The sequence below is a fragment of the Microcebus murinus genome, chromosome 9 (genome assembly GCF_040939455.1).
Source record: "Microcebus murinus isolate Inina chromosome 9, M.murinus_Inina_mat1.0, whole genome shotgun sequence".
NCBI lineage: Eukaryota > Metazoa > Chordata > Mammalia > Primates > Cheirogaleidae > Microcebus > Microcebus murinus.
In genome coordinates, this window is record NC_134112.1 from 15648346 (window position 1) to 15673311 (window position 24966).

General features: G+C 39.4%; 2 long non-coding RNA genes across 4 annotated transcripts in view; both read right to left on the reverse strand.

Moving 5' to 3' along the window:
- Window positions 1–2690: 2690 nt before the first annotated feature.
- Window positions 2691–11416, reverse strand: LOC142872898 (uncharacterized). The gene is made up of 3 exons (XR_012920982.1): window positions 11355–11416; window positions 7009–7133; window positions 2691–3349 (listed from the first exon to the last, which is right to left on the reverse strand). It is a non-coding gene; the product is annotated as an uncharacterized LOC142872898 (long non-coding RNA).
- A 7208-nt stretch (window positions 11417–18624) lies between these two features.
- LOC142872899 (uncharacterized) overlaps window positions 18625–24966 on the reverse strand; it is a 30145-nt gene continuing 23803 nt past the window's right edge. For 2 of the 3 annotated variants that reach the window (XR_012920985.1, XR_012920983.1), the window contains exon 3: window positions 22397–24929. This is a non-coding gene — a long non-coding RNA (uncharacterized LOC142872899). The other variant, XR_012920984.1, reaches the window with a different exon arrangement.

Here is a 24966-nt window from a genome sequence, read left to right on the forward strand (position 1 = left end):
CCTCCGAAAGTGCTAGGATTACAGGCATGAGCCACCATGTCTAGCCCTCTACTCATTTTTGATATTTAATGATGTATGGCCTTTTGTGGTAATTTAAGTTTTGTAATCTGCTTCTTTCTCTTACAGTACACTGTAAGAGAACGCAGCATGTGTTCACTAATCAGCCCCTCTGGGTGCTCCTCTCACTGGATTGTAAATTCCTGAAGCTACCTTAGTTCGCCACTGTGCATGTACCCAGAGTTGAACAGGTCGTTTGTTGAATAATTGAATGAAGAAAGGTGTTAAGTATTACTGTCTCATTTGCTTAGGGACTTAGAGAAGGGGTCACAGGTTGCCACTAAGTGTCCCAAGAAGATTTCTGTGCTCTGTGATAGTGTACCCTCACTTTCACTGAACAATTGGAATTAATTTTCCCTCTTTCAGACAAATTTTGGAGTCCAAATATACAGTATTGAAAATAGACCCTTTATGTTTTACAAAATTAATAATAAATCTTTTCAAATCAAAAACTTTTACAAGATATGTGTCTAAAATATAAACACATTCTTGGGGCAGTGGTTCCAAAAATGCTGTCTCTGAATCAGCAGCATCAGTGTCACCTAGAAACTTGAGAATGCAAATTCTCAGTCTCCCCACTCAGGCCTATTAAATCAGAAACAAATCTTCCAGAGGATTCTGATGCACACTAAAGTCTGAGAAACACTGTCTTAGGGGTAATAACTGAATTTTAGAAGAAGTAATGCTCTACGAGAAATGACTTTTTTTTTTTTTTGGTACATTGGATATAATCTGGGCTAAATTGGATATAATCTGGGCTAAATATTTTATTTAATCCAATGTTATTCAAAATTTTATGAAGAAAATATAGTTGTAACATGTTTCATTGCCATTAAAAATCGACTTTTTCTGACTGGCCTTTCCCTCTTCTTTCTTTCCTCTTCGTATTTCCACATGGTAGACAAGTTGGATTTTATGTCAATACTTTCAAAAACGTTTCCAGCCTTGAAGCCAAGTTTCATAAGGAAATTGCGGTGGTGAGTCAAGATGATTATTTTTACATATGGAATGTGAAGCAAAGGAAGATTTATTTTGGAAGCAAAATGAAATGCCATAGCATTATCCAAAGAATTCACTCTTTTGTATGTTTCTTTTATTAATAGCAGTGTGTTGTTACTCTTAGTAATACTTGTACAGTTTTTGTAGTGACCACATAGTTGTCTATGTATTTGGAAGATTGTGTCATAGTTTCAAAGTCTTCTTTCTTTTTTCAGTCAGTTTATGAAGTTGGAATTTCAAGTGGTGTTTTAGACCAATGAAAAATTGGTCTCACAATGTCTAGATAATCGGCAACTCTGTTGTTGACCGATGTTTTCTTAGTTGAACGGGGTCATTGTGTGGCTATTTCTAGTGAAGTCAATGTAAACAGTAAGTTCTTGTTTTCTGCTCTGTACTCTGGTTAATGAATAGATTTTTATTTATTTTTAGCTTACTTGTATTTATTTTAGTTTTGACATAGATTTTAAATTTGGACCATGTAATTCTTTTCAGTTATCCTGAGGCCATCCAAACGAGCATAAGATTCTTAGTTTCTCAATAAACAATTTTTTCCTTGGGGAGAACAGCCTGAATTGACGCCAGGATGACTTGCAGCTAATAGACAAGTGGCCTCTGTCCCCTTAGCTTTGCCACGGACTGTATGAAGTGATGACGAAACTGGGCGACCAGCACGCCGACAAGGCCTTCACCATTCAAGGAGCCCCCAGGTAGGCCACCGTTGATCAGAGCACCTTGAACCTGCTGCCTGCTGAAATGTCTGCCGTCTGTGCCCAGCCTGTCCCATTGTATCCACCCTGTAGGGGAGACGATCCCCTTTGAGAGGAAGTTGACACTAACCTTAGTGCTGTGCTTTTGCATTTACATCTAGTCTTCGGTTACTCATCAAAAGTTCTTGTTTTTGTCTCAGTAGAATTGACTCTCTGCCTCTCTCTGCTTTCCATGGGATCTGATAGCCAAGATGTGAAATTTTAATATCTAATTTCTAGTTGCCCACTTGTTACTTTCTCTGAAGAAGAAAGGAATTCCCAAAACCTATGACAGTCCTGATTCTTTTTTTTTAACTTTTAAAAGTTATTTTTAATAAAAAATTTCAAACATTTCACAAAAGTGGAAAGAATATGGTATGAAGATTTTAAAAGCTTCTAATGTGCATTACCCACCTGCCTTCTGGAAAGTAGTGTTGATTTGTACTCTGATGAGTATTGTTTGAGAATGCCCACGTGCTGACATTCTGCACAACGCTGGACCTTAAAATTATTTGATCGAGTCACTAAATGAGGGACGCTGTCACACTGTTGTTTTAGTTTTCTCTGACTTGATTGCTAGGGAGGGTGAACTCTTTTTTAGTATATTTATTAGTCATTTGTCTTGTTACATTGAATTTCCTATTCATTTACTCTGATTTTTCTACTACCCACTCTTTTCTATCTTGCTAATTTGTAAGAGGTCTTTTTTTGAAATAACAAATATTTATTTTCTTGTTTTCTTTTTTACGTTTTTATCATTATTATTATTTTCAGAATATTATAGGGGTACAAATGTTTTGGTGACATAAATTGCTTTTGTACTGTTTGAGACAAAGTATGCCCATCCCCCAGATAGTGTGCATTATATCCTTGAGGTGTGAATTTATCCATCCCCTTCTCTCCTGACACCTGCTTGATTTCCAATGAATGCTATTTCCATATGTGCACATGCTCAACATCTCTAATCATCAGGGAAATGCAAATCAAAACCACGAAGAGATATCACTTAATTCCTGTGAGAATGGGCTTTATCAAAGGTCCCCAAACAACAAATGTTGACTTGGATGTGGGGAGATAGGAACACTCATACACTACTGGTGGGACTGCAAACTAGTACAACCTCCATGGAAAGTAGTACGAAGATACCTCAAAGAACTAAAAGGAGACCTACCATTTGATCCAGTAATCCCACTACTAGGTATCCATCCAAAGGGAAAAAAGACAGTCCTGATTCTTATCATGAGTACTGACATCCACAAAGAATCTATTTTGGGAAAAGAAACAGGAAGTGAGACCCCCCTCCCCACTCATCATCTTACCTTCTAACTCTTGATCTGGCAAATGCTGAGTTGTTTGTGTTCTGTGGCACGTTGCTGTTATGAGCACGCCAGTCAAATACACCAAAGGCAGAGTGATCCATCTAGGTTCATTGTCTACCTTGCCAGAGTTCAGCTTCATGCTGTTTTCTCCTGTGATTTTGGAACCCCTCTTATTCCATACTTCTTAGTCATTATGCACTCAGAGAATGCAGGCTAGAAAACCTTGGGCTAGAAGTCAGAAGATCCAGCTTTCGGTTTTGTGACTCTGCAGTTAACTTGCTTTTTTTGAGTAAGTCCAATAACCTCTCTGATTAAAAGTTTTATTTATTTATTTACTCAATAGAAAAAAAAAAAAGATACTACAGTGGGACCTAGGTGGGGGAATAACCTCTGCTGGCCAGTACCCCTGGCCCAACGCTACAGTCCCTGGACTTCTGGAACAAACCCTTGCCTGCATGGGCACCAGCAGTCTCTGTGCCTGCAGAACAGCCCCCCTCTCCCTATTTGTGTGGCTATTCCCCTGTAATGCCCCCGTAACAACCAGATCAAACTCCGAGGCTCTCATTGTGCTGGGGAAGGAGGCCCCTCTCCTGTAGTTCCAGGGCCTCTGCTGGGCCTGCAACACCACTCCTGAGATTCCAGAGTTGTGTCTGGACCCCAAGACCCCACCATGAGTCTCCACCACGCTGCCAGGCAGGAAGAACCATGCCAAGGTCCAACGCTTCACTAGGAATACCCCAGCCTTGAGAAGTCATTACTCCTGGACCTGGTTCAAGCAAATGCCCACAGCCTGATCACCCATAACCATGGCCTAGATATCCTTACCCAGCTGCCACTGTCACCTCTGCTGGGTGATCCCACACAGAAATTCCCCACAACAATAGCCTTTGTGGAGAAGGTCGCATCCATCTCCCAACTTGACCTTCCAACAATAAGCTGGGGAACAACCCTCCATCATGCATGAAGATCATCCAGCACCAGCTTAAACTGAGGCAACCACAGAGGAACAGATCAAAACAGAACAGGCGTTCTTCAGTCTCTCAGTGTACCTACTCCTCACCTGATGGGTCAACATTGAAGAGTAAGACACAAAAGCTCCATCTAGTGTCCTCACCTTCTCATAGCTAAAAAGGAGAGTTCCCAACAAAAGAGAACAGGTTCCTTGGAAACCAATTAGCCCATAGATGAGAGAAGAGGAGTCAAATGAGAGAAAACCAGCAAAAGAATCCTGGACTATGAAAAAAATAAAACAATTTGACACCCTCAAGGGATCGCAATGGAGGTACAGTAGTGAACTCCAGTCACAAGGATATTGCTGAAATGACAAAAATGGAATTCAGAATATGATAGAAAATAGAATGAATGGAATTGAAAATAAAGCTGGAAACCAACAAAAAGCAGCCAAATAAATATTTTAGAATATCGATGAAAAAGTCACCGAAGAGCTAGAGAAAATAAAAAAGGGTATAATAGATATTAAAAAAAAAATGAAAGAGACATTTAGGGAATTTCAAAACACAGCAAAATGCTTCAACAACAGACTAAATTAAGGAGAAGAAAGACTCTCAGAGCTTGAAGACAAGGATCTTGAGACAACCAAGTCATTCTAAGAGGCAGAGAAGAGATAAAATGACTGGGAAATCACTGAGACTGATGTGGGACAATGCAAAGCAAACTAACATACGAATTATAGGTACCCCTGAGAGAGAAGAATGAAGAACTAAAAGCATGGAAATCCACTTGAGTTATATATTGAGGAAAACTTCCTTGGTACCACCACAGATTCAGACACGTAGATATAAATGACCATCAAATACTGGGAAGATTCATAGCAAATAGGGCATCTCCAAGACACATACTAATCAACCTGGACAAAGTCAAAATGAAGGAGAAAATTCTGCAAGGAGCAAGAAGAAGGCAACTGCTAACCTAGAAAGGAAAGCCCATGAGGCTAACTGCAGACTTCTCAGTGGAGAACTTACAAGCCAGAAGGGATCAGGCCCCATCTTCAATCTTCTTAAACAGAAAAATTGCCAGCCTAAAACTTTGTATCTTGCAAAAATAAGTTTCACACTTGATGGAGATATTAAGTCTTTTCCAAACTAGCAAATACTGAGGAAATTTGTCATGAATAGACCTGCCCTGCAAGAAATACTCAGAATTATATTAAAAACATTGTTGGGGAAATGGGCATTTATTGAAACCTTAAAATCTGTACCCCCATAATATGCCGAAAAAGAAAAACAAAACCAAATGAGCACAATAGATAACCACCAGTGTAAAATTGCCCAAAAAGCTAAAGCTCACATCTCTTATAAAACAATAGCACAACAAGGCAACCAAAGCAATAAGGTAGTACCCAACATGATGAACAGAATAACACCACACATGTCAGTTTTACCACTCAATATTAACAGTCTCAATGCTCCATTCAAGAGACACAGGCTGGCTGAATGAATGAAAAAACACAACCCTAGTATCAGCTGTCTATAGGAAACACATTTAAACCACAAAGATGCACACAGATTCAATGTGAAAGGATGTAAAAATATATTCCATGCAAGTGGAAACCAGAAAAGAGCAGGAGCAGGTATAGCCATTCTCCTGTTAGGTAAAACTGACTTTAAATCAATAAAGGTAAAGAAAAACAAAGGTGGTCATTATATAATGGTAAAGGGAGCAATTCAACAAGATGATGTAGCAATCCTGAGTACATATGTATCTAAGAGGTCCCAGATACATAAAGTGAATTCTACTACACTATGCAAAAAAATAAATTGTAGCATCATAATTGTCAGCTGAGAATTCAATATCCCTGCTGGACAAATCATCAAAGCAGAAAATATGAAAACACTGGACTTAAATGAGACTCTTAATCAAATGGACCTAACAGACATTTACAGAACATTCTACCACAAAACTACTGAATATACATTCTTCTCATCAGAAAATGGAACATTCCCCAAAACTGATCATATAATAGACCACAAAACAGTTCTCAACATTTCCCAAAAAATTGAAATCTTACCATGTATCTTTCCAGACCACAGTAGAATAAAACTAAAATCAATCACAAGGGAAATACTCAAATCTACACAAAGTCTTGGAAAGTAAACAACCTGCTGCTGAATGATCATTGGGTCAAGAACAAAATTACAATGGAAATTAAAAGATACCATCAGCTGAATGACAAAGGGGACACAAGCTATCAAAATCTATGGGATTCAGCAAAAGCAATCCTGAGGGGAAAATTCATAGATTTAAATGCCTCCATCAAAAAGAGAGAATGATCACAAGTTAAAAACCTAATGTCACATCTCAAGGAACTGTTTAAGGAAGAGCAAACCAAACCCAAAGCCAACATAAGAAAAGAAATAACAATGTCAGAGAAGAACTAAATGAAATGTAAAAAAAAAAATACAAAAGGTCAACAAAACAAAAAGTTGGTTCTTTGAAAAGATCAATTGATAGACCTCTTGCTAGATTAGCCAGGAATAAAAAAGAAAGGACCCAGATGAGCTCAATCAGAAACGATAAAGAAGATATTACAACTGATACCCCAGAAATACAAAACCTCATCTGTGAATACTACAAAAATCTCTATGTAAATAAACTAGAAAATGTGAAGAAATGAACAAAATCATGAAACACACAGCCTCCTAAGACTCACTTAGGATGAAATAGAACTCTTGAAAAGACCAATAATGAACAGTGAGCTCGAAGCACTTGTCTTCCAATAAAAAATTAAGCCATGGGCCACATGGGTATCTACCCAAAGAGAAAGAAGTCATCTTATCAAATAGACACCTGTGCTCAAATGATTATGGCAGAACAATTCTAAATGGCAAAGATGTTGAATCGACCCAAATGCTGTGTAGTGTGCTTACCAATAATGGAGCTTGCAGGACTGGGAGTTGCTCTAGGTGCATCAATCAGTGAGTAGTGAATGAATGTCAATGTCTAGGGCATTCCTGCACACTGCTGTAGACTTTATAAATGCTGGATACTTAGCCTACAATAAATTTATAAACAATTTTTTTCTTTCATCACTAATAAATTTACCTTAGCTTACTGTAACTTTTTAACTTTGCAAACTTTTAAATATCTTAACTTTTTAACTCTTTAGTAATAACACTTAGCTTAAAACACTAACATATTGTACAGCTGTAGAAAATATTTTTCTTCATATCCATATTCTATAAGCTGTTTTATATTTTTAAGGGTTTTAATTATTTTTTATATTTAAAACTTTTTTTTGTCAAAAACTAAGACACAAACACACACACATTAGCCTAGGCCTACACAGGGTCAGGATCATCAACATCACTGTCTTTCACCTCCACATCGTGTCCCACTGGAAGGTCTTCAGGGGCAATAACATGCATGGAGCTGTCATCTCCTATGCTAACAGTGCCTTCTTCTGGAATACCTGCTGAAGGATCTGCCTGTGGCTGTTTTACAGTTAACTTATTTTTTTTTTCTAATAAGTAGAAGAAGTACACTCTAAAATAATGATAAAAGTATACTATGGTAAATACATAAACCAGCAACGTAGTTGTTTTTATGATCATTATCAAATGCTGTGTAGTGTGCATAATTGCATGTGCCAGACTTTTATACAATTGGCAGCACAATAGGTTTGTGTACACCAACATTGCCATAAATATGTCAGTAATGCATTGTGCTATCACATTACGACAGCTCTACAACAACACTAGGCAATGGAATTTTTCAACTGCATAATAATCTTATGGGGCCACTGTTGTATATGCGGTCTGCCATTGACCAAAATGTTATGAGGTCCATGACTGGAGTTTTCACAGATATAGAGGCTCGAAGGACATATATCAGATACACTAGGTAGGGTACCTGGGGGAAAACAGGAATAGGGAAGGAAGGGGAGAAAAGAGTAAAATAAATATATAAATCTATACAACACGACTGGCACAAATTAATGGTGATAATTGTGTTGTGCACTGGCAAATATGGCAGAAAAATATGAGAACAAAGTTAATTTTAAAAAACAAACAAAAGACAAAAAGAAATCAGGCACTGATTTCAGGATAACCCATGGAAACCTCACAACTAAGATTTCCGACTTAATTTTAGATAATCCATAAGCTGTCAGCCACAGAGAGTAGATTCAACTAGTAGATCAAGATCAGGGTAACCCTAAGGGAATGTGTTCATTTTTTTCAGTGGTCTGTCGGTAATGTGACATTTTCCTTCTAGGAAAATCTGTGTACACTTGCTGCCAGCACAGGGCCATCTAGCTGGCCTTGGCCGCTGGGCATTGGTCGTGGGGGTTGCCTCACCCTCAGGGAAGCCTTCTTCTCCACGATGGTTGAAGCACACCTGGAACAAGGTGCCACTGCATCGAGACACGTGAGTCAGGCACTGAGCCAAGGACTCACGGAGCACTGTAATGTGAAAACGAGACGAGGGAGGAGAACTTGTCTTTTAGCCAAGACATTTTCCAAACTGTAGGCAATACCATGTCCTCAGAGACAAGGCACATCGGGTACATTGTTGATAATCCTTGTGATGTCTAAAGATCACAAAACATTCAAACATTTAAAAATTACAGATAGGTAATGCTGAAGCATGGCAAGGTGGTACAGAAAATGTCAAGTCATAAATATCCCCCAAGAGAATTTTTCTGTGAGCATGTTTAGATTCACGAAGGGTCTTCTCTTTTAGTTTCTAGACAAGGCCAGAACAAAGTACCTGTAAGAATCAGCACAGTTTAACCTTTCCTATTGGTTGCAGTTGTGTTTGTGTGCATCTGTGTGTATGTGTGTGTGTGCATGCATGCTGTGTGCACACACATCCACTTCACCTCTTCAAGTCTCAGTGTTCCCATACTTCTCAGGTGGGATTTTGAGCATTGCCTTTACATTGGCCTGAAACAAATTTGTTGTAGTCATGGCCTCGTGTAGTGGCCAGGCTGGGTTACAAAACCATTGGCTACCCATACACTCAGGAGACCTGCAGGAATTGATGTGTTTTTGTTAAGGAACCTACTCCATCCTCATTAGTATAGTGGCCAGTAAATATATATATATATATATATATATATATATATATATATATATATATATATATGTGTGTGTGTGTGTGTGTGTGTGTGTGCATGTGTGTGTGTGCATTAATATTAAATATTAAGGAATCTACTCTGAATAGAATCTTTCAAGAGGAAGCAAGCAACATGCATTATTGTTGGGAAAAATAAAATGATAATAACCCATATTTCATTCTGCCATACCTGTTATTTCAGTATCTGGATTATCAATTCAATTCAGAAACATAAATCAGAACTGGCATAGACCAGAAACATCACCCACTCCTCTCATTTTCAGGCTCGGAAAATGAGGGCCCTGGAAGGAGGAGTCTCTTGCCTAAAACTAGAAAGCACATTATATTAATACATGTAGTTGGAATCTTCCTTGTATTTGGGGGCGTTTCCATTCATTATGCAAAATCTTTGCTCTTAATAACTTTCATTCACTGAGGCTCCAATATAGGTGAATATAACATATATGATATACCTCTAATGGCCAGGAGGGGGTGCTAGAAGCTAGTGCAAGAAACTCAATGCAATGAACTGCATTTTTTAAGGTCATCGAAAACAAAAAGGAAGTCTAACAACATCCTATTTTGTATTAAAATACACAAGCTCAATGAAGATAGAAATTAATCCCTGAATCATGAACAGCCAAACAGTTTACTTAGGGCACAGTTTCTTAAAAGTGGCCAGTTTCATTCAAATTCTTAATATACTCTTTATTAGCTAGGTGACCTCAGTAAGTTATTTAACCTCTGCAAGCCTCAATTTCACGTGCAAAATGTGAATAGTAATACTTTAGGCTGGCAAGGAAGGAATAAATATGTACAGTGTTTCACACTGAATAAAAGGCATTTAATATCGCTTAATAGATCAAGAATTTCTGTTATGACCTTAAAAATTAGTGTTTTTACAAAAGACCATCAGCTGTTAACTTAAAAGTGCTAGAATAAATTTTTTATTACCTTTGAGGTCCACCATAATTATTGAATGAATACTACTTCAAGCATATCTTATGTTCTTTGCTTACTGACATCTGAAAGCTACTCTTGAGTTTCTGCAATTTTTCTGACATTTTCTTTATGGTCTCTTATACTTTATAGCTTAAAAAAATATCTATATATTGACATCTATATTTACTAAATGCTTGGTAGTGGGTTTGGAATTTCTTAGACTTGAGTTTAAACTCAGTTTCCGTTACCTACTTCTTAAGTTACCTCAAGCAGTTTAGCATTTTTAAGATTCCAATTCTCTCATTTGTCAAATATGGTTGATTATACCTCCTTTCAAGTATTATTATAAGGATGACATTGTTAAAAGAATTAAATTGTACTAAAGATGAACTTAACATTTATTTTAACAATGAACAAGTTGGCACAATCCCTGGCACCTGGGAGATGGCGCATAGGGGTGTTATTGTCCCACTTACGATGGCTTTCCCAAGGACCTACCACCTCTAGGTGGCAGTGCTTGGTCTTAAGCTTTTATTCTGTCTTTTCCAAAGCAATGCATTCTCATGGAATTAGGAATTCTTAAGTCAAACTCTCGAAAGTGTCCCTGTTTGACAGCTCCATCCCGACCGAGAAGTGGCCTGTGGTATGACGTCCCTGTCTGCTCAGGCCAGGCGGAGCCCCATGATGACCCTCCCCAGGGAAGGGAAGTGTGGGGCAGGGCGGGCACGTGGAGTGGGCAGAGGTCGGCCAGACCTGGCAGGTTCCTGAAGTGCTCGTGCACCAGGCAGCCACAGGGCTGGTGGGAGACGCAGGCAGGACGTGGGGCTTTGGCTGAGGTTTCTGGGACACACTCGACTTCCCTGGAAACTGTGCCTGGCCCAGCCTGGCCACAGCACTGGCAGGAGACGCTGCTGCTTTCTGGGAACCTGCAGGGCCCCGTGAGCAGCACAGGGCACAGGAGCATGAACCGGGGCCCTTGTCCACCCCCTCTGGCTTCCTCTCTCCTCTGCTGTCCACTCCCATGCTAGTCCACAACCATCAGTGATAATTTGCACAAGAGTCACTCATTCTTACCCATTCCCCAGCCCAGACTGGCCCTGTGAAAATTCTGTTCAGCAGCTCCTTGTAATCTTCTAGGGAAAGAACACACATTCTATAATTCAGCTTGACTGACACCCTCATGAGATTCTCCCCAACCCCACACATGATGATTTACCCCATGACTGTGCAGGAAACGCCCACTGTGCTCCAGGCCTTGCGCTGAGTGCTCCTGGCACTGAGGGGTCTGCCCCTGTGATGCTCGTCACAAACACTATTGACCTGCCTCAGTGTGCTCACAAAGTGACATAGAGAAGACAGACCCCCATTCATGACATCACAGGAGATTATAATAACTCATGGCAAGTAGACTATTTACCATATTGTTGCTAGGCAACATCTCACAGCAAGCTGGAAAAGATATAAGCAATCATCTGTGTGCTGTAACCCTCTCCTCCCCAAGCCAGTGCTGTGTTCTTTTCTTTCCTTTCCTTTTCTTTTTTTTGGCAATTCTTTTATCATCATCATTGTAATTCTGATCTCTTGATACGTGACAACAACAACTATTGGGAGAAGCAGAACATTTACAATTGTGAGTTTGCACCACTGTCCCATCACAGGCAGCTGAACAGACACAGGCCCCAGGAAGGCTGGAGGGGAGGGCCAGGTAGGAGGAAGGAAAGACAGGGGAGAGAGGACCCAGAGGTGAAACTGAGGAGGGAGAGAGGGTGCTACAGAGACAGTGACAGCAACAGAAACTAGTGGGAGAAAGAGAGAGAGGAGGACAGAGAGCAGGGTGGGGGTGACAGGAAAATAGAGGATGAATGGGACAGCAGCACACAGAGATAACTAGAATTAGTGAGGGACAGAGACACACATGCAGAGGTACAGAACGAAGGGGGAGAGAGATAGAAGAAAAGAGACACAATTATAAAACAGAGGAGGAGAGGAATCGCCATGGCAGGGAAGGAAGGACCATGGGGAGAGAGGAAACAACAGAGTATGGAGAGATTATGGTACAAAAATCGCGATAGAGAAGGAGAAGGAGGGGGAGGTAGACACATAGAGAGAGGAAACAGGGAACTCTGCCGTAAGAGAGAACTGGAGTCGGGGGAGAGACAGGGAGAGAGAGAACCATAGAGCTACAGACACAGAAGGTTCCATGTAGACACACAGTGCCGCATAGTTAGGAAGATAGAGATAGATATACAGAAATAGAGGGAAATACTGAGACGGAAAACAGGTATAAAGGGCAAAATTTAGATATAGGTATATTTGTATAAATGTTGTTAAAATCACGTATACATTTATTTACAATATAAATAATGTGTCTAATGAACACCACAAAACACAGTGGCTTTAAAACAGCAATCATTGATTAGTTCTCACAAGTCCACGTGTTTGCTGGGCTGTTCTGCTGATCTGAGCCGGGCTCATCTGATCTTGGTGGGTTTGGTCACATGCTCGTCAGCTGAGGGTCTGGCTGGGATGGGGTCTGGCTGGTCAAGGTCCTGGGCGGGAATGAATCGGCTCTGGGGCACATGGTGTGTCGCCCTCCAGCAGGTTGGGCTGGACTTGCTCTTACGACGATGATGGAAGTCCGAGAGCTTGCAGAAGCACGGAGGCCTCTTGAGGCCTACATTCACAACTAGAACCTCGTGACTCCTTACCTTATTAATAAGGGGGCAAGTAAACTGCACCTCTTAATAAACAAAGCTTCAAATTCATATTGTCAGGAGTGAGTTCCAGATCCTGAAAATTTGGATCAAGCCCATTCTGCCCTGTCTCTCTCACTGAATGCAACTGTAAACCCTGAATCTGAAAATTCTGAAAAACAAATGGTAGCAGGCCAATTGGAGAAGGCAATCCGAAAGTGAAGCACTGCTGATTCACAGCAAGTTTCTCATTTATTTTCCCTCAAGTGTCTCCTGGCTTGGACTAAAAGACAACCAGAAATGCAGAACTGTGCACCAGCTGAGGGTAGAGAGAAAGGGGAGCTCTCTGTAGTCATAGAGCCCTGGTTTTTGTTTGGGGTTTGTACTTTTTTTGCCATTCTCTCCCAGGCCCCAAAAATCCCAGTGGCAGTGACAGGAGCCGTGAAAAGCCAGAAGCCTAGAACTCCAAGAAAAGGGAACCTTCTCCCTGACCAAAGAAGCTGTAGTCCTGAGAGAGCATCCTAGTGGCTTTTGTTCTCTATTTATCCTCTCCCTGCTTGGCCCTGGAGGCAGACACCATTGTGGGAAATACACAGTACAGCAGTGCACTAAAGCTCACCCTATCTGGCCACAGTGTGTCTCCCATGAATTGGAAAGTACTGTAGAGACTGCAGAGAGGAGGGAGATTAAGAAAAATCTCATGCAATGGTGTTTGGACTCCTGGGTTCACCCCCTAGCTATGCATGGGAAAACAAGACTTCAAATAGCCTGCCAAACTGTGAAACGCTTTGCAAGCTGAAGTAGGAGCAGACACTTCCCAGGTCTCAGAGTGGCCACTGGGAAGTGCGCACACAGGCCCAGGCTGAATAGAACTGCAAAGGCTTAGGGACAGGACTGATTGGAACTATCCACAAAAGGCAGGTAGGAACTTGCAACCTCTAACTGGGGCAGTCGCCTGCTAACAAAAAAATCTGAATATTTTACACAGTATTTGAACAATGTCCTATTATAGAGCCCCATAACATAATATTCAGATTGTGCAGGATACAATCCAAAATTACTCAGTGAATGGAGAATCAGGAAAATCTCGGTATCTCCAAAGGAACAGTCAATCGGCTGATGCTCACTCTGAGAAGGCACGGGTTTTGGAATCACGAAGACCATAGGGTAGCTATTAAGATCATAATATGAAGAGACAGAAAGAGAGGAAGAGAGAGAGAGAGATGAGAAGCGAAATAGATGAAACAGATACAAGTAGAGAAAGAGAAAAAGAAAGATAGGTGTAGATAGGTAGAGAGACAGAAACACAGACATAGATATGGAGAGAGATGATAGGAAACAGGAGAGATAAAGCAAGATAGAGAAGGAGAAAGAGAGCTGAAAAGGGAGATCTAGAAGAAAAAATGTAAGGGATGGACAGGAATAGAAAATAGAAAAATAAATGCAAGAAATCTGCCCATAGAGATGGAGAGATGGAGGAATATAAAGAGTGATAGAGAAAGCAGGGGGAGATGGAGAAACAATGGTGGAGAGAGAAGTAGAGCTAGTGCAAGTGACAGAACTATAAAGCAATTCATGGCAGTTGTCTGAATTCATTATTACATCATTGGGGTTACATAATGGTAATTTTCTAATTTTAGTATTTCTCCAAAATTTATTGGCTGCAACACTAACATTAAGAACTTTCATTCTTAAGCTCTTTGGTATCCTGTAATATAGTTTGTACAGAAATGGCAAGGTAGATGTTTGCTTCTTTTTCTTTTTCTTTGTTTTCAGAATAATGAGATAGGGCTTTGGCAACCTCCAGAGGTGATTTATTTTTTGAGTTCTATCAACGTTCTCATGTGTTTTTATATAATGTTTCTCAACATTTGTGTGTAGTTATTATTCTTTTGGTGCTCACAATGTCCTATCTATGGGGAGTGAGAGCCACTGCAGTTATCTCCTACGTCCTTTGGCATGACCTCAGTCTCTGGTTGCTGCTTTGCTGCCAGGTAGACCAGCTGCCATGGGTCTATCTTGTACAAATCATGCCCCAGTGCTGGATTCAGCCATTTCTCAGTTGAGCTCTAGTACTTTTAGTGAAGAATGGTATTTATAGACCCCGACATCAATGCTAGGAGTGCTTGTTAATTCTGTGTTGTTATTGCTTTCTGCTTTGTCTGTGGACAGCTAAGAAATAAGCATTTCTTAGGGAAAACTAATTCAAATAGTAGACCATAGGGTTTTGTGATACTTAAAATTGTATATTTGCGTTTTTGTCTTATACTGAAATCTTGGTTCCTAATAGTATCAACATCATGAATACATTAAATGGTAACTAGAAACAGTACTATCATCACCACTAACAACACTCAGCCCAGAGGATGCAATTTAAGATTTCTTCCTCCCTTCCTCCTTCCCTTCCTTCATTTTATTTCTTTCTCTTTTTTTTCCTCCATCTTTCGTTCTTTGGTTTTAGGGTATACAATCAAAATACTGTTTTAAAAAATCATTTGAGATATTAATAATTTTTTTATATTTTACATCACTTTCGATACATGTTAATAGTTAGCTTCATTTCTTTCATTTTCTATTTTTATAATTTTGAAATTAATTCTTTTTTTATATGCATTTTGTGTAGGCAAAACACTTATATGTATCTGAAGTCAAAATGCTGAAATGAGAAACATTTAGAGATTTTTGCTTCTATCTAGATATCTCTTTCCTTTTTTCTCCCTCAACCTATTCATGTAACAATATTTTCATTATTTTTACTGATTTTTCAACTATTCTTACTTATTCATAATAAATTTTTAACTTTTAAAGAAATAAATATTTTGTTCGCCATATATGCAGTATATCATATGAATTTCTATTTGAAATTTATATTTATATTTTTGTCCTGAGGCATTTAGTTTCTATACATTTTAATCTGGCTTCTGTGTTTCATAAGTTACTTAAGAACATGCCCACACTTCAAAATTATACATACGGAAATCAATATTCTTTCTTTTAAAATTCTTATTTGTTTATTACTAATTGTTTTGTCATTAATTTATTTGGAATCATTCTATAATAATTAATCATAATAATGAATGGTAAATATGGATACTCTATCTGTTACTTGCTGTGCTAAGTACTTTATATGTATTATCTCATTTAATCTTCCAAGAAACACTTTGTGAGTTCAAAGTATAAGTAAATTTAACAGATGAGAAATTGAGAGGTTAACTGACTTCCCCAAGGTCATAGAATTTTAACTCATAGAGATTTCAACCCCAGCAGTGTGGTTCAAAAAATAAGGAGGATGTTAAAGTTAATTTGCATTTTCTTATCTCTAACGAGGGGTCCACTATTTTACAGGTTTTTTGGCTGTTTGTACTGCATCTTTTGTGAATTATCTTTTCATACTCCTTGGTCTTTCTACCTTATGAGTATTAATTTTTCTTATTGGGTTGTAAGAATTCTTATATATTATTATAGAGATATTAACTCTTTATCAGATATATTGATAATATTTCCCTGCATTTGCTTTTGCTTATTTTCAGCACATTTTAGTGAGTACAAGTCTGAATATAGCTTTTAGCTAAACCTACCAATTTTTCCCTATGGTCACAGCTTTTCATGTCAGGCTCAGAGAGGCCAATGTCACTTGCAACTTAAATGCAATTCATCAATGTTAAATTCCAATTTTTTGTTTTGTTTTCAGTCTTATTAACCAATGCAACATGATTACCAGGAAGCAGGAAAGCTAGAAGGAGGGATAGAGCCCACTGCATGCTTTCCCTTCTTGGGCCTTAGAAAGGGACCACATGGGAAGAGGAGCAGAATATCTTTCAAAACTCAAATCCTACTCATAAAGGAAGTGACCCCTGGGACAGAAGGCAGTGGACGGGAGCCTAAACCTCTATCCCTAAGTATTAAGGTAACAAGTCCTCACTATTTCTTTCCTCAGGTCCCTCCACATGTGGTCTGAGGCAGAAAGGACACCAACCGGAGTCCCCTACTCCTCTCAGTCTCAGCTGTTATGACAACAGAAAATGAATTACCAGGGAGATGCCAAAGCAACAACCAACAGGGATATTGTTCTATTTCTTATTGTGAGCATTGTAAACATATATCCAAACATATTTATTAAAATAGTGGGTAGGAAATTGTATAAGTATCACTTTAATTTACAATCACTTTACTTGTTTGGCCACCTGTTAATCTATCTATCAATCCAAGTGTATTACAGGTATCAGTGCACTTTCTGAGGTATGGTTGCCAAAGTAAACATAGGATGCCAAGGTAAATCGGAAATTCAGATAAAAAACATAATTTTTAGTATGAGTCCAAAATATTCCAATTATGTCCAAAATATTCCATGGCATGGAACCATGTATTTTTTTTTTTTTTAAATACAAATCTCCTACAAATCTGCTTGTGGGGGCCATTCAAATTGAGGAAGAACTGATATCCTCAAAGTGGTTTGCATCACAAACACAAAAACATCCATTTGCCTTTGAGTACAGTAAAATGCAGACCAACTTACCTGTTCCTAATTCCTTTTAATCAAGCAAGTTCAAGCTTTCTCAGAGTTGGAGGTGGTGGTTTCCTGCAAGTGTACTTACAGATGTAGAAAGGAAGGTGTTTCACAGCAGTAACAAAGAAGCCTCAGCACAAGGCAAGCCTGTGGCAGCAGCTGCGACACATGGAAACTCTGGAGTGCAGGGGAGTGACCTGATTGAGGGCTGCTCACTCCGCAGGGCCCAGACAGGCTGCCCTGCACCTGCTGCAGTCCTGAGCTCCCCATGCTCCTGCCTTCTCTCCTGGAGAGGGCCTGTGTCAGCTGCCACAGGAGGGCGCTGGAGAGGTGGCTTGAAGCAGAGAGGAGGGGCATCCTGTGCAGGTCGGTGTAGGCTCCACCCCTTCTGGGAGAACAGCTTGGAGTCTTCTAAGATAGATCCTCAGTCACTTCTCTCTGGCTGGGGCTCAGTCAAGAGGATCAGCTCCCGTCCACTGCCTTCTGTCCCAGGGGTCACTTCCTTTTTGAGTAGGATTTGAGTTTTGAGAGATATTCTGCTCCTCTTCCCATCTGGTCCCTTTCTAAGGCCCAAGAGGGGAAGGCATGCAGTGGGCTCTATCCCTACTTCTAGCTTTCCTGCTTACTGGTAAGTATGTTGCATTGGTTAATGCTCATGGAGTTTCTTTGTTTTGCACGGGGTGCCATACTAAGGAATTCCTCATGATTTTTTGTTGTTCCCATTGCAGCCAGTCAGATATCTTGCAACCTGGAAGGGAGAACGATGGTAATCATCAAGAAAACCGGGTCGTCTATTATTATCCCTTGTGATATTCCAGAAAGTACCAACTATATCCACTGGTACCTATTGCAGGAGGGCAAGGCCCTACGACGCCTTCTCTACTATGACTTATTTCAATTCAGGCTTACGGTAGAATCAGGATTCAGTTCAGAGAAATACTTTGCTTATGCAAGCACAGGGAAGAACTCTAGGTTTGTACTCCAATATCTGGAAGCAAGTGACTCTGGTGTGTATTACTGTGCCACCTGGCACAGCCACAGTGACTCAGACCTGCCCTATGCCACACTAAAAACCTTGCCTGTGGCTGCTCCTGGTACACAAGATAGATCAGTCCCTGTCTACCTTCCTGCCCTGACTTCACTGAGTTTTTGTTTTGGTATTCTGGTTTTATACATTTTAATCAATCTTTTATTTTCTGTTTTCTGACCTTAACTTGAATACATGCCACAACTTCATGATTATCCATAAAGAAATGTATAGGATTTATTTTTATTTATTTATTTATTTTGAGACAGAGTCTTACTCTGTTGCCTGGGCTAGAGTGCCGTGGCATCAGCCTAGCTCAGAGCAACCTCAAACTCCTGGGCTCAAGCAATCCTTCTACCTCAGCCTCCCAAGTAGCTGGGACTACAGGCATGCACCACCATGCCCGGCTAATTTTTTCTATATATTTTTAGTTGTCCCGCTAATTTCTTTATATTTTTAGTAGAGATGGGGTATCGCTCTCACTCTTGCTCAGGCTGGTCTCGAACTCCTGAACTCAAACGATCCTCCTGCCTCGGCTTCCTAGAGTGCTAGGATTACAGGTGTGAGCCACCATGCCTGACCTCTTTTATTGTTTTTACTCATATATTATTTCATGTTTATATCATTGATCCATCTGAAATTTTAGACAATAATTACTGTAGCAATAGTAATAGTAATGACTGGTAAACATGGGTACTTATTATCTGGTAGTTACTGCAGTAAAGACTTTACATGTATTTTCTTATTTAATCTTCACAGAAACCTTAGAGAGGGTTCAGAGTACTTTCGAATTTAACAGATGAACAATTCAGTCAGGGAGAAGGAAAATAACAGTCTCAAGGAACTTTGATGTGACAGAGATTTCAAACCCAACTCTATGGTTCAGAAAAATAAGGTTTGTTAATTCCATCAGTATTTCCTTATCTTTAATGAGTGCTAGCATTATTTCATAAGTTTATTGGCCATTTATATTTCTATTGTGAATTGTCCTATCATACATCTTGCCCATTCTTCCATTGGAATATTAATTTTTCTTTTTGGTTTGTAAGAGTTATTATATACAATTTTAGTTATATTAACCTTTTATGCTCTGTTGAAAAAATTCCCCCTCATTTGCTGTTATTTATTTATGGCATCCTTTTGGTAAACAGAACTTTGAATATTACTTTTAAGAAAATCTACCAGGTTATTTATTTTATCTCTACTTTTGATGTGTGGCTTAGAGAGGCCAATCTCACCTGACATTTCTATGCAATTCATCAATGTTAAATTCTAGTGCTTTTCATTTTTCAGTTTTGTTACATTAAAATCTCTGTCTGTAGGTGGTAAGACAGGAATTCAACAGTATGTGTTTCCATGTGATGAATCAGTTCCAAAAAGATAATTTATTGAATAATCAACTACTTCCTAATTGACCTGAATGCGTACTTTCATCATGCATTACCTATATGTGGATCTCTTTCTGGATTGTCCATTGTGTTCAGTGAAGCTTTACATTCTAGTGCCATTATTGCCCCGTTTTCATTACTGTAGCTTTATACTTCTTTTAGATTCCATTGGAATTAGTTTCTTTTATTAGTTTCTTAAGAATTTTCTTTGTAGTCTAGAATGATGGCAATTCTCTCCTTTCTCATTTTTAAACTGTTAAGACTTCTGTCCCAGCAAGGATGTCCCAGGTTTCAAGGCCCTTGAACTTGTCTCCTGAATAAGAAGTTGGAGGCTGCCAATAAATCTTCGAGGTGATCGGATTTTTGGTTCGAAGGAAAACTTCTCTTTCACACTTTCAAGTACAGATGGAGCCACATATGTAAAACCCAGAAAGACCTGGTTGGCACTTTCACTGAGAGTTGAGTCATCTGGGCTGTCAGCCCAGTCAAATTTTCTCCTGGGGATTTCTGGGGAAGAGGTGCTTCAGCCAGCACGGCAAATCCTCAGACACCTGTGGAACACCCAACGGAAACGAGTGGAATAGAGCAGATGGATGTGACAATCCATCTGCATCAGCGCCACTTCCAATACGACAGCCAAACTCCAGGCCGTACAAAACACAAGCCTTTCCCATGATCTCTAAATGGCCAGAGCACCTGCATATGAATCTATGACAGAGCAATGCTTTTAATGAATTTAAGGCAAAAAAAGGTGGGGAAGGGAATGTGTGACCATCCTGCAAGATGAAACAAGAAGACTCAAAATGACAGTCTCAAGGAGGGTCTGTCATTACATAGAACACTTTGGAGAGAGGAAAATATAAACATGGACTTTTAAAAATCAATCAATGGTGCAAAAAAAACCCAAAACTTTAGCAAAATAGTATTGCAGAACTCTTATGCACGTCAATTAATTGATTCCTGGTGACATCTTCTCAACCTTATCAAGGATTTTCATGTTGATGGCTCAAAACTGACAGTATTAAGAGTAGGATGTTGCTTCTGAATCACTGTTGAGTCCTGATTGTGTTGAAGAAAGATTATCTTTTCATTAGGCAAAGTACGAAATTGCCTATACTACTTGCAACTAAGGACAAATTAGCATGCAAGCTTGGTCAAACTTTCTCCAGCAACATGGAATCAGAGGCAAAAGAAACTTAATAATTGATGTTTTCCATGCAAACAACCTGAATCTTTTTTTAATATAAATATATATTTTTCAAATAGATTTTTGATTCAGCTCATTATGGAAAACATCCCAAACTTTAAAATGCAAAATTATTGGTTGGTGTGAAGAAAGCCAGACAACTTCTGTTTCTTCTCTTGGTGAAATAATAAAATGCAAATGAATCATTGTTAAAAAAAAAAAAAGAAGAAGAAGAAGTTGGAGGGCTCAGCTTTCAGAGCTGCTCCTGTGGCAGACTTTACATGTGGTCCCTAAGGCAGGAGGGAGACCAACTGGAGTCCCCTACCCTCCTCCTACCCAGCTGGTATAACAGTAGAAGACGAATTGCCTGAGAGAGGACAAAGGAAACACCAAGAGGGATATTATTCTGTTTCTTACTGTGAGCATTTTAAACATAAAACAATACATATTTATTAAAGCAGTGGGGGGGAAATCTGTATAGATATTACTGTAATTTTATCATAATATATTATACTTGTTTGACCACCTATTAATCCAGCTATTAATCCAAGTACCTTGCAGTTATCAGTATAGTTTCTGATGGTACACTTGTCAAATAAAATGGAGGACACCCAGATAAATTGTTATTTCTGATAAACAACACAGAAAGGGCAGGACTTTGGGGAAGGTTTGTTTGAAAACATCCAGTTGGTACAGAAATCCAATGAAGGACAGCCTCTGTCTTCACTTCCTGCAGATTTTACAGTGAGATTGCAAAGATTAAAAAGAGCTCCACACCTGACACTTTCCAAAGATGAGAAGCAGAGACCAGTGATATTCTAAAGGTCACCATTTAGAAGATACCATAAAGAACCACGTCTCTACTTCTCATCTTCTCACAAAATTAGGTCTCAAAAATCCACAAACATAACTGTATACACAGCCATGCTCGAGAGAGCAGTAGAGGATAAGGAATCTGCGAAACTGAGAATTTGACCTAAAAAGAGTCAATATTTAACTGTTTAAATGCTTTCACTAGTCTAAGTATCCAAGATTGTACTAAACTAAAGCTCAGCTTGTTTTTTTATAAAGCCCCACTACTCAGGACATGGGACCTTATAAGAGAAAGCAGATAATTTACACTAAGAATTTTTTTCTATTGTACAGCTAAGTATGTATTAGGTTAAGAAAATATCTTTTTATTTTATTTAATTTTTTTAAAAAAATCAGAATGATTTTTGAATTAAATTTCTTTTCAGCATATATCAAGATGATTTTATTTTTGTGTTTTAGCTAATAATATAGTGAGACATGTCATAGGTTTTCCAACCATTTAAACCATTTCTGCATAATGTCCTGTTGGATCTGATACTTACCCTGCTGCCAAATCTATTCCATCTCCGCTCCTGCACGTTAGACTGATAAGTAGGAGATAAGTAGGATCAGGTCTCAGCATGGATCATTGAGACCCTGCTGAAAGACAAAAGGGATTATCCACTCAAGGAGTTTTAGAATGTGCTTAATATGTTCTGGCAGACATGGAGAACATACCTAGAAGTAGATTTTGAAGGTGGTAAGTGGGATGGCAGGGGTTATGGGATATAAGACTGAAGAAACAGAGTTTAATGGTACAGGGTACTTTCAGGATTTAATGTCCTGACAAGAGCTCCTACAGCTGGTCCCAATACACTACCAGGATGGTTTCTTGGAAGCATGGGGGAAACCTTGGCTCATATTATTAATACATGACATGGAAAGGTCAGAGCTGCCTTGACAGAGAATTCAGGAAGGTATTGAAAGGCTTATGGAGATAGGCATGCTAGAATGGACGTTTGTACAGAATCTGAGAACTCACTTGATGACTGTATTCACTGGGAGGACCCAGAGAATTCTCTTAATTAGGAAGACAAGGCATGTCCTAAAATGGGAGACTCCAGAGGCCATGAGAATCCCAGTGGAGGCTGTGCTCTTTGAGGCAGACTTGACTATAGGAGATGCTGTTACAGAATTAGCTGCCTAGTGTCAACGGGGATTACATGATTCCAAAATAACAGAGGCCACATGGGCAGAACTAGGGTAAGAAGCAGTAAGTCCAGACAGGTAACCAGAGAGCCCTGATTTACAGAAATCTTGGGTGATGGCTAATACACCTCAATATTCTCGGGGGTAGGAAAATAGGCCATGAACAGTAATATTCCTTATACATATACATAATCAGAACATATCAAGAGAAGATAAACAGAAGACTGATGACAGCTGTCCAAGTTCTCAAATCCAGAGTCCTCTGAATGAAGGGAAGTCCAGGTCCACCTAAGGGGAAACTTGTAATGTTTTATGAAATATATATGGTAGTGATTTACTAAAAGAGATCTTTACTCAGAGTCTTTTCCTCAAAAAGATCTAAATCCAATTGTCTGAGAAATTTTACCCTTGGGGAAAGGGAATAACCAGATCTTTGAAGGCTATTGGAGACAGAAACCAATGTAAGTTTGATACCAGGAAACCCAAATTGTCATTGTGGCTCCCCAGTTAGAGTGGGGATGTATAGAAGGCTCGACTCCAGTGTTCGTGTTAAAGGCCCGAGTCTATCTCAAAGTCCAATCCAGTAGGTAAATGCACCTACCATGGCCATCATCTTCATGCCTGTGAATATCAGACTGGTTACAATAGATGGATATTAGTATGAACATAAAATAAGGAGGCCTGACCTCCTCTTACTGTCCAAGTTACCTCACACATATATTTAATTTGAAATCTATATGGCTGATTCTATGTTACTGACTGGAGCTCACACTCTGGCTATTGTAACTTGTCTGAAATCCAGTTCTCCTGAGAATGTCTCAACTTTGATGCAGGTTTTAGAAAATGACTCTTCCTATCTCCAAATGCAATCCACCATCCTGATTACAGGTACATGGACAGTCTAAGGAATAAGAAAATAATTATAGGGAAGGAAACATCAGGAGAAGAAAGGAGAGAAACAACACTCACAGTGCAAAATTAACTTCCATTTTTAAAATATCACAAAAAATGTGCCAAAGGCTCTGGTGTGCAGAAATGAGTTTCAATAAAAGAGGTCATGAGGAAGAGGTTTTGGAATAATGGTAGAGAAGCTTGAGTCTACAGAGAAGTCCAGAATCCAGAATGCTATAGTCCAGAATTGCTGGATTCATGTGAGTCTGGTCTCTTGGCTATTGGATCCTCTAGCTTTATCCCAGAACCCTTAACCTTGAATCTGCCTGGCTCCTTCCTTTATTTTTCAAAGTGTGGTCTGTTTAGAACAATGTCCGATCCAGGGCCACCAGCTGCATGTGGCTATTTAGCACGTGGGCTGTACCTAGTGCAGTAGTCCAAGCTGAGATGGACTGTATGTCTGAAACTACATTTTGAAGACAATATAAAAAAGTGAAATAACTCATTCATAACTTTTATATTGATTGCATGTTGAAATAATTACATTGTAGTTATCTTGGAGTAAATAACAACAGTATTAACACCAACTTTACCTGTTTCTCTTTGCCTTTTAAATGTAGCAGCTAGAACATTTTAAATTTGTGGCTCACATTGGTAACTCACATTTATTTCTGCTGGATAGCACCGTTAGAGACTGATAATGTAAGAATTGGACCATTCCCTCTGAAAAATGCACAAATGAAATATTTTGCACACGATTTCAAGGGAGAAGGATTCTCTAGAGATTTACCACATAATAGTGGAAAGGCTGAGACTGGAAGCCCACTCCCATTTCCAGCCTCAGAGTTCTTGCCCCAGGAACTGTCATCATTCTGCAATAGAGTCAGCAACTAGAAGCACAGGGAACATTGCCTGCTTGTCATACCCTTGTCCAGCGGCAGGGCTGGCACAGGAATTGATGTTGTAGATTATTGTCATGGCAGGGTGATGCGGTCAACCCTAGACAGGACATCAGGCCTTTGTCTTCCACTTCTTCTTGGACACTACCCAGTGTGGGCTTTGGGGGATCCCATCTTCTCTGGACTTCTGTTCTCTTATCTGAAAAATGAGGGCGAGGTTAACCAAATGGCTGCTA